The following is a 9,878-nucleotide window of genomic DNA, read 5'->3' on the forward strand; positions in this document are numbered from 1 at the left end:
GGAGCCGCCAGGGAAAACCCGCCGGGAATCAGGGAATGGGGCCCGATCCCGCCTGCTCCGGGGGAAGAGAAAAATCCCTTTTTGGGGGGAAAGAGAGGAAAATCCGGCTGGAATCGGGCTCTGACCTGGTGTCACTTCACTGGGAGCCACCGGAGCATTCCCATCTCCGTGGACTGGAGCGGAATTTGTGGCAAAAAGGAACTTTTGCAATAATCCCTTCTGGTTTTATTTCCATTTTTTAAAAGAAAAAAGGAGAAAAGTTTTTGTTTGAACTCTCCAGAGCAGCTCGGCTGCGAGATTCGCACCTCGGGCCGTGTCTCGAGCAGGGAGGGAAGCGTGACCCCAAGACCCCAAACATCCCAAAAGCTCCAGGGCAGGAGCACCCAGCGCTCCCCAAGATCCCTGCAGCTGATTCCCTGCTCGGTTCCCTGGGATTTCTCTCCCTGGGATTTCATTCCCTGGGATTTCATTCCCTGGGATTTCTCTCCCTGGGATTTCTCTCCCTGGGATTTCATTCCCTGGGATTTCATTCCCTGGGATTTCTCTCCCTGGGATTTCTCTCCCTGGGATTTCATTCCCTGGGATTTCATTCCCTGGGATTTCTCTCCCTGGGATTTCTCTCCCTGGGATTTCATTCCCTGGGATTTCATTCCCTGGGATTTCTCTCCCTGGGATTTCTCTCCCTGGGATTTCATTCCCTGGGATTTCTCTCCCCGGGATTTCTCTCCCGGGGATTTCTCTCCCGGGATTTCTCTCCCTGATTTCCACGCCTGCAATTCCCGCCTCCATCCCCCTCCCTTCCCCGCTCTGGCAGCTCCCGGCCTCCCCCCTTCCCTTTTCCCTTTCTTCCCGTGTTTTCCAGCGCGATCCATCACCCTGCCGGCAGCAGGGGGGATTCGGGATGAATCCTCGGGCCCTTATAAGGCCGGCCCGGAGGAATCTCCGGGAAAAACAAAGCCCAGAGAGAAACCAGGGCCTGTCCAGCTCCAAACAGCCCCGGGGGGAAAATCCCGAGGGAAAAATCCCGGGGGGAACATCCCGGGAATTGCGGGAGGGCAGGGATAAAGGACGGGACCACGCCCTGCAGCAGCAGCGCCGTTATCGATGATCGATCGATCCCCCCGGGATTGGGAAGCGATTGATCCCGGGATTGGGAAGTGATTGATGCCGGGATTGGGAAGTGATTGATGCCGGGATTGGGAAGCGATTGATGCCGGGATTGGGAAGTGATTGATGCCGGGATTGGGAAGTGATTGATGCCGGGATTGGGAAGCGATTGATCCCGGGATTGGGAAGTGATTGATCCCGGGATTGGGAAGTGATTGATCCCGGGATTGGGAAATGATTGATCCCGGGATTGGGAAGTGATTGATGCCGGGATTGGGAAGTGATTGATGCCGGGATTGGGAAATGATTGATGCCGGGATTGGGAAGTGATTGATGCCGGGATTGGGAAGTGATTGATCCCGGGATTGGGAAGTGATTGATCCCGGGATTGGGAAGTGATTGATGCCGGGATTGGGAAGTGATTGATCCCGGGATTGGGAAGTGATTGATCCCGGGATTGGGAAGTGATTGATGCCGGGATTGGGAAGTGATTGATGCTGGGATTGGGAAGTGATTGATGCCGGGATTGGGAAGTGATTGATGCCGGGATTGGGAAGTGATTGATCCCGGGATTGGGAAGTGATTGATGCCGGGATTGGGAAGTGATTGATGCCGGGATTGGGAAGTGATTGATGCCGGGATTCGGGGATGAGCCGGGCCGGGAGATCTCGGCTTTTCCTTGCTCAGGGCTGCGCTTTTCGCCGCCTTCGGTTTTCCTTTGGGGGCGGGGATTTGTTTTAATCGACTCCGTGCTCGGCCGGAGCAGGAGGAGATAAAGGTAGAACGGAAGAGGGATGAATGGAATAAAATAAAATAAAATAGAAATAAAATAAAAATTAAATGGAAATAAAATAGGAATAAATTACAAATAAAATAGGAATAAATTACAAATAAAATACAGATAAAATACAAATAAATAGAAATAAAATAGACGTAAATAGAATAAGAGATTAATAGAAAGGAGATATATAGAATGAGATAGAATAGAAAATAAAGAATAGAATAGAATAGAATAGAACAGAATAGAATAGAATAGAATAGAACAGAATAGAATAGAATAGAATAGAACAGAACAGAACAGAACAGAATAGGAATATTTGCACAGAAAGGGCCCTAAAACGTCCCTCCGATCCCGCTGTGGGATATTTCCCAGCCCAGACGACATCCAGGGATTTTGGGGCTCCTTTTCCCGCTCCAGGCCGGGATGTTCTCCGTGCCTGTGCCGGGAATTCCAGCTGCCGTGCCTCAGTTTCCCCTGCGGAAGGCTGGGAATTTCGCCTCCCCTGAGCCTGTTCCCAGCAGCGGCTGACGCACGAGGGGGGAGCTCATTTCCCAGCCCGTGATGAGGAAACTTAATTGCTGCCTTCATTGCTTATGCAAATGAGCCGCGAGCACCCGCGGGAGGGGCCGGGAGACGGAACGGGAACGGGAGCGGGAGAGGGAACGGGAGAGGGAACGGGAACGGGAGAGGGAACGGGAACGGGAGAGGGAACGGGAACGGGAGCGGGAACGGGAGAGGGAACGGGAACGGGAGCGGGAACGGGAGAGGGAACGGGAACGGGAGAGGGAACGGGAACGGGAGAGGGAACGGGAACGGGAACGGGAGAGGGAGCGGGTACGGGAACGGGAGAGGGAACGGGAGATGGAACGGGAGAGGGAACGGGAACGGGAGAGGGAACGGGAGAGGGAACGGGAGAGGGAGCGGGAGAGAGAACGGGAGAGGGAACGGGAATGGGAGCGGGAGAGGGAACGGGAGCGGGAACGGGAGAGGGAACGGGAACGGGAACGGGAACGGGAGCGGGAACAGGAGAGGGAACGGGAGCGGGAGAAGGAGCGGGAGAGGGAGCGGGAGAGAGAATGGGAGCGGGAGCTGGAGAGGGAGCGGGAGCGGCTCCAGCCCCGTGTCCCTCCCGATCCAGAGCGATCCGTGGGGCCGTTCCCTCGGCTCCGCCTTCCCGGCCCCTCCACTGCCATCAGCCCAATTATCCCGCGATGATTTTTATTTTAATTAGCGGCCGGGGCGGTTTGGGTGGGAATTGGCGCGGGGAGGGGACGCCGGGAGCTTTGGGAACCCGGCTGGAGTTTGACAAAGGTCACGCAGCGAGGATCGATCGCATCGGGATAATCGGATTGGGACGGGCAGCGCTGTCTCGGCCCCGCTGGAATTCTCCGAGCCAGCAAACAGCGAGGAGGAAATTGGGTAAAAGCAATTTTATCCTGGCTCGGAGGAGGGAGTTAATGAGGGCCAGGACATGACAGCGACAGGGAAAGCGGCCCCGCTTCCCTCAGGGCTGGCGGAGCCCCCCAGCCCAGCACAGAACCTCCCCGGGCCCCCAGACCCCTCTGGGCCACCTTGGGGGGTCGCGGGGATCCATCTCCCCAAAATCCAGCGCTGGGATCATTCCTGAAATCCCCCCGGGCCCTGCTACAGCCCCGAGCGATCCCGGGAGCTTCTCCCCGCTCCGGGCTCTCCTCTCCCCGCTGGATCCGCTGTCCCCTGGGGCGGGATTTGGGATGGATTCCTGCTGGATGGACAGCAGGAGATGGAGAGGGGAAGGATCCTCCCGGGACACGGATGAGCTTTGGGATTCTGGATGAGCTGTGGGATGCTCATCCCTGCTCCCACCTGTGGGGAATCCATCCATGCATCATCCATGGATCCACGGATCCATCCATCCATCCATCCATCCATCCATCATCCATCCATCCATCCATCCATCCATCCATCCATCCATCCATCATCCATCCATCCATCCCTCCATCCATCATCCATCCAATCCCTGTTTCCCCCCCGGTGTTTTTCCGGGGTCTTTTCCCCCTCGCCTCCCGGGATGTGCCGGGACAGCCCCAGGGTCCCTTCGGGGGGCTCGGGGGTCGCTCCCAGCCCTCTTTGACCCCCGGCTGGGGCGGGGCTGAAAGCGGAGCCGGGCCCTGGCAGTGACGGATGGGCCGGGGGCTGCTGGCCTCGCACATCTCCCGCTTTTAAAAGCATTACGGCTCCCAGGCCGATAAAGCCGGGGATTTGCTGAAGCCGCTTGAGGTCCCATTTTCCCTGGAACCCATTTCCATGGCATGAATCACCGAGCGGAATGAACTCAATTAGTCCAGACAGAGGCAGGAGATAAATCAGGGTCCCATTAGGAAACCTGGAGGGGAATTTATGGCCCCGAGCGGCAGCGCTGGCTCGCTCCCTCCCCTGCCCATCTGCAGCCTGCTCCGGAGCCGCGCCGGGACCGCGGGGCCCTCTCCCGGTGCCGGGGATGCTCCGGGGATGCTCCGGGGATGCTCCGGGGATGCTCCGGGGATGCTCCGGGCCGGCTCAGCCCTGCCTCGACCCGCTGACCCAGACCGGAGCCTTCTCCTTCCCCGGCAGCCTCATCCTCCCTCCTTGCTCAGTCATCCATCGCTGGATTCCTGCTCGGGGACGTTCGGGAGAAACCCGGAGCCTTCCTGGAAATCCGGGCTGGAATTTCCCCGATTCCGGCTGCTGGAGGCTTCAATCGCTGCCGAGCTCCTCGGGGAGCTTCCCGACCCCGCTGTGCAATCCAGGGGCGCTCCTAGGGAGCTGGGGGGTCGCGGATCCCCCTCAGCAGCCGGGGGTGGAGGGAGGGGGCCGGGGAGGAGCTGGGTGGGAGATCCAGGGGGATCAGGGGGGTTCGGGGCGCTCACGGTCCCCGGGGAGGTTCTGGGCGCTGGCTCTGAGCTCTGCGAGCCGCAGCCCTGCCCCGGGCAGGAGCCGGAGCTGATTTTATCAATCGCTGCAGCCGCCCTGGGCTCCTTCCAGCAGCGGAGTCTGCCAGGGACAATTCCTGGAGCCCGGGAAGCGGCAGCTCCATCCCCGCCCGAGTGCTCCGGGGGCAGCCCGGGCGCTCCCGGCCTCCCCCACATCCCCGAGCCAGCATTTCCCAGGGCTCAAAAAGGGATTTTTTTTGTCTTCCGGACAAAATCCGCGTCCGGCGCTGGCCCCGGGAGCCGCTCCAAGGGCTGGGAATGCCCCGCGCCACCCGCAGCTCCTCCCAAAAACACCCCAAAAGTGTGGCAGGAGCTGCTTTTCCCCAGGAGCCTCCCCGGGAACGTTCGGGCGCGGGGCTCGGTCTCCCCAAAATCACCGCTGGCTTTCCCAAGGCTTTTCCCAGAGCCAGGGGCAGCTTTTGGGTGACACAAACTTTGCCCCAGGGGACCCCTCCTGCACCCCGGCCAGCCCCCAAAAGCGGCTTTTCCACCTTTTCCACCTTTTCCACCTTTTCCACCTTTTCCACCTTTCCCGCCGTCGATTCTCCGCGCTCCGAGCGCGGCCGGATCCGTCCGGCCCTAATGGGAGTCAGCGGGGAATTTGGGGATCAATGGCGGGCAATTAACGCGCCCCGGAATTGGAAGAGGCGGCGCAGAGATCCCATCTGGGACCGGCCGGTGCCAGGGAATGGGAACGCTGGGATGGAGCCATGCGGGAAGTGACGCCTGGGGAGCGCTGCGGGCGCATTTGGCAGGGAAAGGCCCCGGCCTGGCAGCCACGGGAGCGGGGAAATGGGAGCGCTGGGGGTGCTCAGACAGGGCTGGGGCCGCCGAAACCCCCGTGAGCCACTGAACCCCCACCGTGAGCCACCGAACCCTCCATGAGCCACTGAACCCCCACCGTGAGCCACCAAACCCTCCATGAGCCACTGAACCCCCACCGTGAGCCACCGAACCTTACATGAGCCACTGAACCCCCCTGTGAGCCACTGAACCCCCCTGTGAGCCACTGAACCCCCTCCATGAGCCACTGAACCCCCCTGTGAGCCACCGAACCCCTCATGGGTCACCGAACCCCCTCCATGAGCCACCCGGCCGGGTGCTGAAGGCGGAGGTGGCCCAGGTTGTGCTGGGGGGGAAGAGCAGGGGAAGGGACCCCCCAGGTGTGACCCCCGATATCCCTGCCCCCGATATCCGTGCCCCCCGATATCCCTGCCCCCCGGTGCCCCCCGGTCTCTCCATCCCATCCCATCCCATCCCTCATTCCCGCCCTGTCCCCTCCGGATCCCCCCGGGCTCCGCCCGAGGCTCAGGAGGCAGCGGGGGCTCCCTGACCCCGGGGCGGCTCCTGCTCCACAAAGCTCCGGATTGTTCCCCCCGGCGGCCGCCGAGACACAGGAAAAACGGGGGGAGGCGTTTTCCAGGGATTTCTGCGGCCCCCGGGAATGCTCCGGGCGGATCCTCTGCTCCAAAGGGCTGCGTGTCCTGGGGGGGTGTACAGTGACCCCCATCCCATCCCATGGATCCCATCCCATCCCATGGATCCCATCCCATGGATCCCATCCCATAGATCCCATCCCTTGGATCCCATCCCTTGGATCCCATCCCATCCCATGGATCCCATCCTATCCCATGGATCCCATCCCATAGATCCCATCCCTTGGATCCCATCCCTTGGATCCCATCCCATCCCATGGATCCCATCCTATCCCATGGATCCCATCCCATAGATCCCATCCCTTGAATCCCATCCCATCCCATGGATCCCATCCCTCCTGCCGGGAATGAGCCGGGACAGGGACACCGGGAAGTGAACGAGGCTCAGAGCTGAGCCGGGGCCTCGTCCCTCTCCAGGATCCGATCGATCCCGAGGCTTGGGATGGGGTGAGGAGGGACCCGCCGGGGTCACCCAGCCGCGGACGAGCACCTGGGACTAATTGCGCGAAATAAATGAGCAATTAAGGACGCTGCGGGAATACTGGAACATCCCAGACCTCTCGCTGACCCCCGGGCAGTATCCCTGGAAACGGCCGGAGCGGGATGCTCAGCCCGGCTGCTCCCGGCGGGATCGGGGCCCTCGGAGCCCCTCCGGCGGCGGAAGCGGCTCCGGCCCCACGGGCAGCTGGAGCGGCCGCACTGAGGGGCCTTTGTCCGGCCAGGGGTGGGCTGAGCCGGGGAGGGCAGGGATTGTCCCGGGGAGGGCAGGGAATGTCCCGGGAATGGCAGGGATTGTCCCGGGAATGGCAGGGGTTGTCCCAGGAATGGCAGGGAATGTCCCGGGAATGGCAGGGAGTGTCCCGGGAATGGCAGGGAGTGTCCCGGGAATGGCAGGGAATGTCCCAGGAATGGCAGGATCTGTCCCGGGAATGGCAGGATTTAGCCGGGAATGGCAGGATTTAGCCGGGAATGGCAGGATTTAGCCGGGAATGGCAGGATCTGTCCCGGGAATGGCAGGGATTGTCCCGGGGAGGGCAGGGATTGTCCCAGGAATGGCAGGGAGTGTCCCGGGAATAGCAGGGATTGTCCCGGGAATGGCAGGATTTAGCCGGGAATGGCAGGATCTCTCCCGGGAATGGCAGGGATTGTCCCGGGAATGGCAGGATCTGTCCCGGGAATGGCAGGATCTGTCCCGGGAATGGCAGGGATTGTCCCGGGAATGGCAGGGAGTGTCCCGGGAATGGCAGGATCTGTCCCGGGAATGGCAGGATTTAGCCGGGAATGGCAAGGTTTAGCTGGCGAGGGTAATATTTGTCCCAGAGCGGGCAGGAATGGGGGGATTTTGGGGGATTTTGGGGGGATTTTGGTGGTCCCCACCTCCAGGCCGGGGTTTTTTCCAGCCCCCACTCTCTGCCCCCCATCCCGCCCGGGCCAGCCCGCTGGAAGGAAATGGAAATGGAAAATGCGCAATTCCAGAGCCGCAGAGGGTCAGAGGTTCACGCGCTAATGCAGGGGATCGGGTTAGGATTCATTAAGTCATTAACTCCCTTTTAATTGCAGCCCTGCACGGGGACGCCCTTTTACCTGCGCTGCGCGGGAGGGGCGGGCGCTTCCCGCAGCACCTGCGGTGTCCCCAAATCCCCCGGGAATGTCCCCATATCCCCCGGGGCTGTCCCCAAACCCCCGGGAATGTCCCCAAACCCCCCGGAAATGTCCCCAAACCCCCGGGAATGTCCCCAAATCCCCCGGGAATGTCCCCAAATCCCCCGGGAATGTCCCCAAATCCCCCGGGAATGTCCCCATATCCCCCGGGGCTGTCCCCAAACCCCCGGGAATGTCCCCAAATCCCCCGGGAATGTCCCCAAACCCCCGGGAATGTCCCCAAATCCCCCGGGAATGTCCCCAAATCCCCCGGGAATGTCCCCAGATCCCCCGGGAATGTCCCCAAATCCCCCGGGGCTGTCCCCAAATCCCCCGGGGCTGTCCCCAAATCCCCCGGGAACGTCCCCAAATCCCCCGGAAATGTCCCAAACCCTCCGGAAATGTCCCCAAAAATCCCCCGCGATCCCCTCTCGGTGCCCGGACCCCTTCGCTCTGCAAATCCGCCGCGATCCCGAGGAAGAGGAGGATGAGGAAAAGGTGGGAACCGGGGGGGAGCTGAGGGGTTTGGGTGGGCTGCGCTTTTCCCAGCTCCCCGATTTCCTTGGAGCTGACGATTCCCAGCTCCCGGAGCCTTCCCGGAGCGGGGAGAACGCGGCCGGTCCCGGGGGGAAGCCTCGGTCCCGGCGCCCACCGCTGGCAGAACCGGGCGGTCCCGGTCCCAAAGCGGCCCGGCCCGGGGGGGTTCGGAGCATTTCCCGATGGGATCAGGGATAATCCCGCTGCTCCATCCCCCAGCCCCAAATCCGGCCCGGCCCGGGGGGGTTCGGAGCATTTCCCGATGGGATCAGGGATAATCCCGCTGCTCCATCCCCCAGCCCCAAATCCGGCCCAGCCCAGCGCTCCCTGTGCCCACCCTGGGGGGGATTTTTTGCTTCCCCGGCGCAGTCGGGCGGGGCCGTCTGAGCGGGAGCCGGGCTGGATTTTAAAGCAGATTAATTAATTAAACTGCATTGCGGGGCCGTGCGGACAGAGTTCAGAATGCAAACAGCCCTAATTCGATTTCTCTGACTTGCAAATCGCGGCAGGGAACTCGGCCGAAATCACATTAAGGCCGTTTCCACTCCGAGCCGCGTCCTCGCAGAGCTTTAATGCAGTTTGGATAATTTAATTTAAACGCTTATTGAGCCTAATTCGGGTTTGTGCCGGGCGCGGGGCTGGGCTGGGACCCCCGGGAAGGGCTGGGACCCCCGGGAAGGGCTGGAGAACCCCCCGGGAAGGGCTGGGGGCCCCCGGGAAGGGTTGGAGACCCCCGGGAAGGGCTGAAACCCCCGGGATGGGCTGGAGACCCCCGGGAAGGGCTGGGGACCCCCCCGGGATGGGTTGAGGACCCCCGGGATGGGTTGAGGACCCCCGGGATGGGCTGGGGACCCCCGGCAAGGGCCTTGGGAGGAGGCCCAGCGCTGTTTTGGGGTGCGGCTCCACAGCCAGCCCCCAATAATGGGGTCCCAGCTCCATTTTGGGGTCAAAGTCCCCGATATCGGGCTCGGGTGGCTTGGGGACATCAGCTGGGACCTGGCCCTGCTTTTAGGGTCCCCTCCAGCTCCCCTGGGCGGGCGCTGAGCAGCACCGTGCCTCAGTTTCCCCATGCGAGGTGACACAAACTCAGGGGTGACAGTGACAACCTCGGGGGTGACAGTGACACAAACTCGGGGGTGACAGTGACACAAACTCGGGGGTGACACAAGCTCGGGGGGAGGTGACAAAGTCTCTGTGCCCAGCGGGGTCACCTCGGAGCGGATCCCCCCGCGGGCTCGCGCTTGGGGTGGGGCTTTTTTCCCTTTTTTTCCCTTTTTTTCCCTTTTTTCCCCTGTTTTTCCGGGATTCCAAAGGGAGAGCGCTGCTTCCCTCTAGCGGCTCCGGGAACGGGAGGGGACAGGAGGGGACAGGGACAGGGACAGTGCCCTTTGTCCGCGGGGGAACTCCAGGGAGGGACATTGAATC

The sequence above is a fragment of the Pseudopodoces humilis genome, chromosome 29 (assembly GCF_049639895.1).
Source record: "Pseudopodoces humilis isolate 2021_Gansu_Grassland_sample_001 chromosome 29, ASM4963989v1, whole genome shotgun sequence".
NCBI lineage: Eukaryota > Metazoa > Chordata > Aves > Passeriformes > Paridae > Pseudopodoces > Pseudopodoces humilis.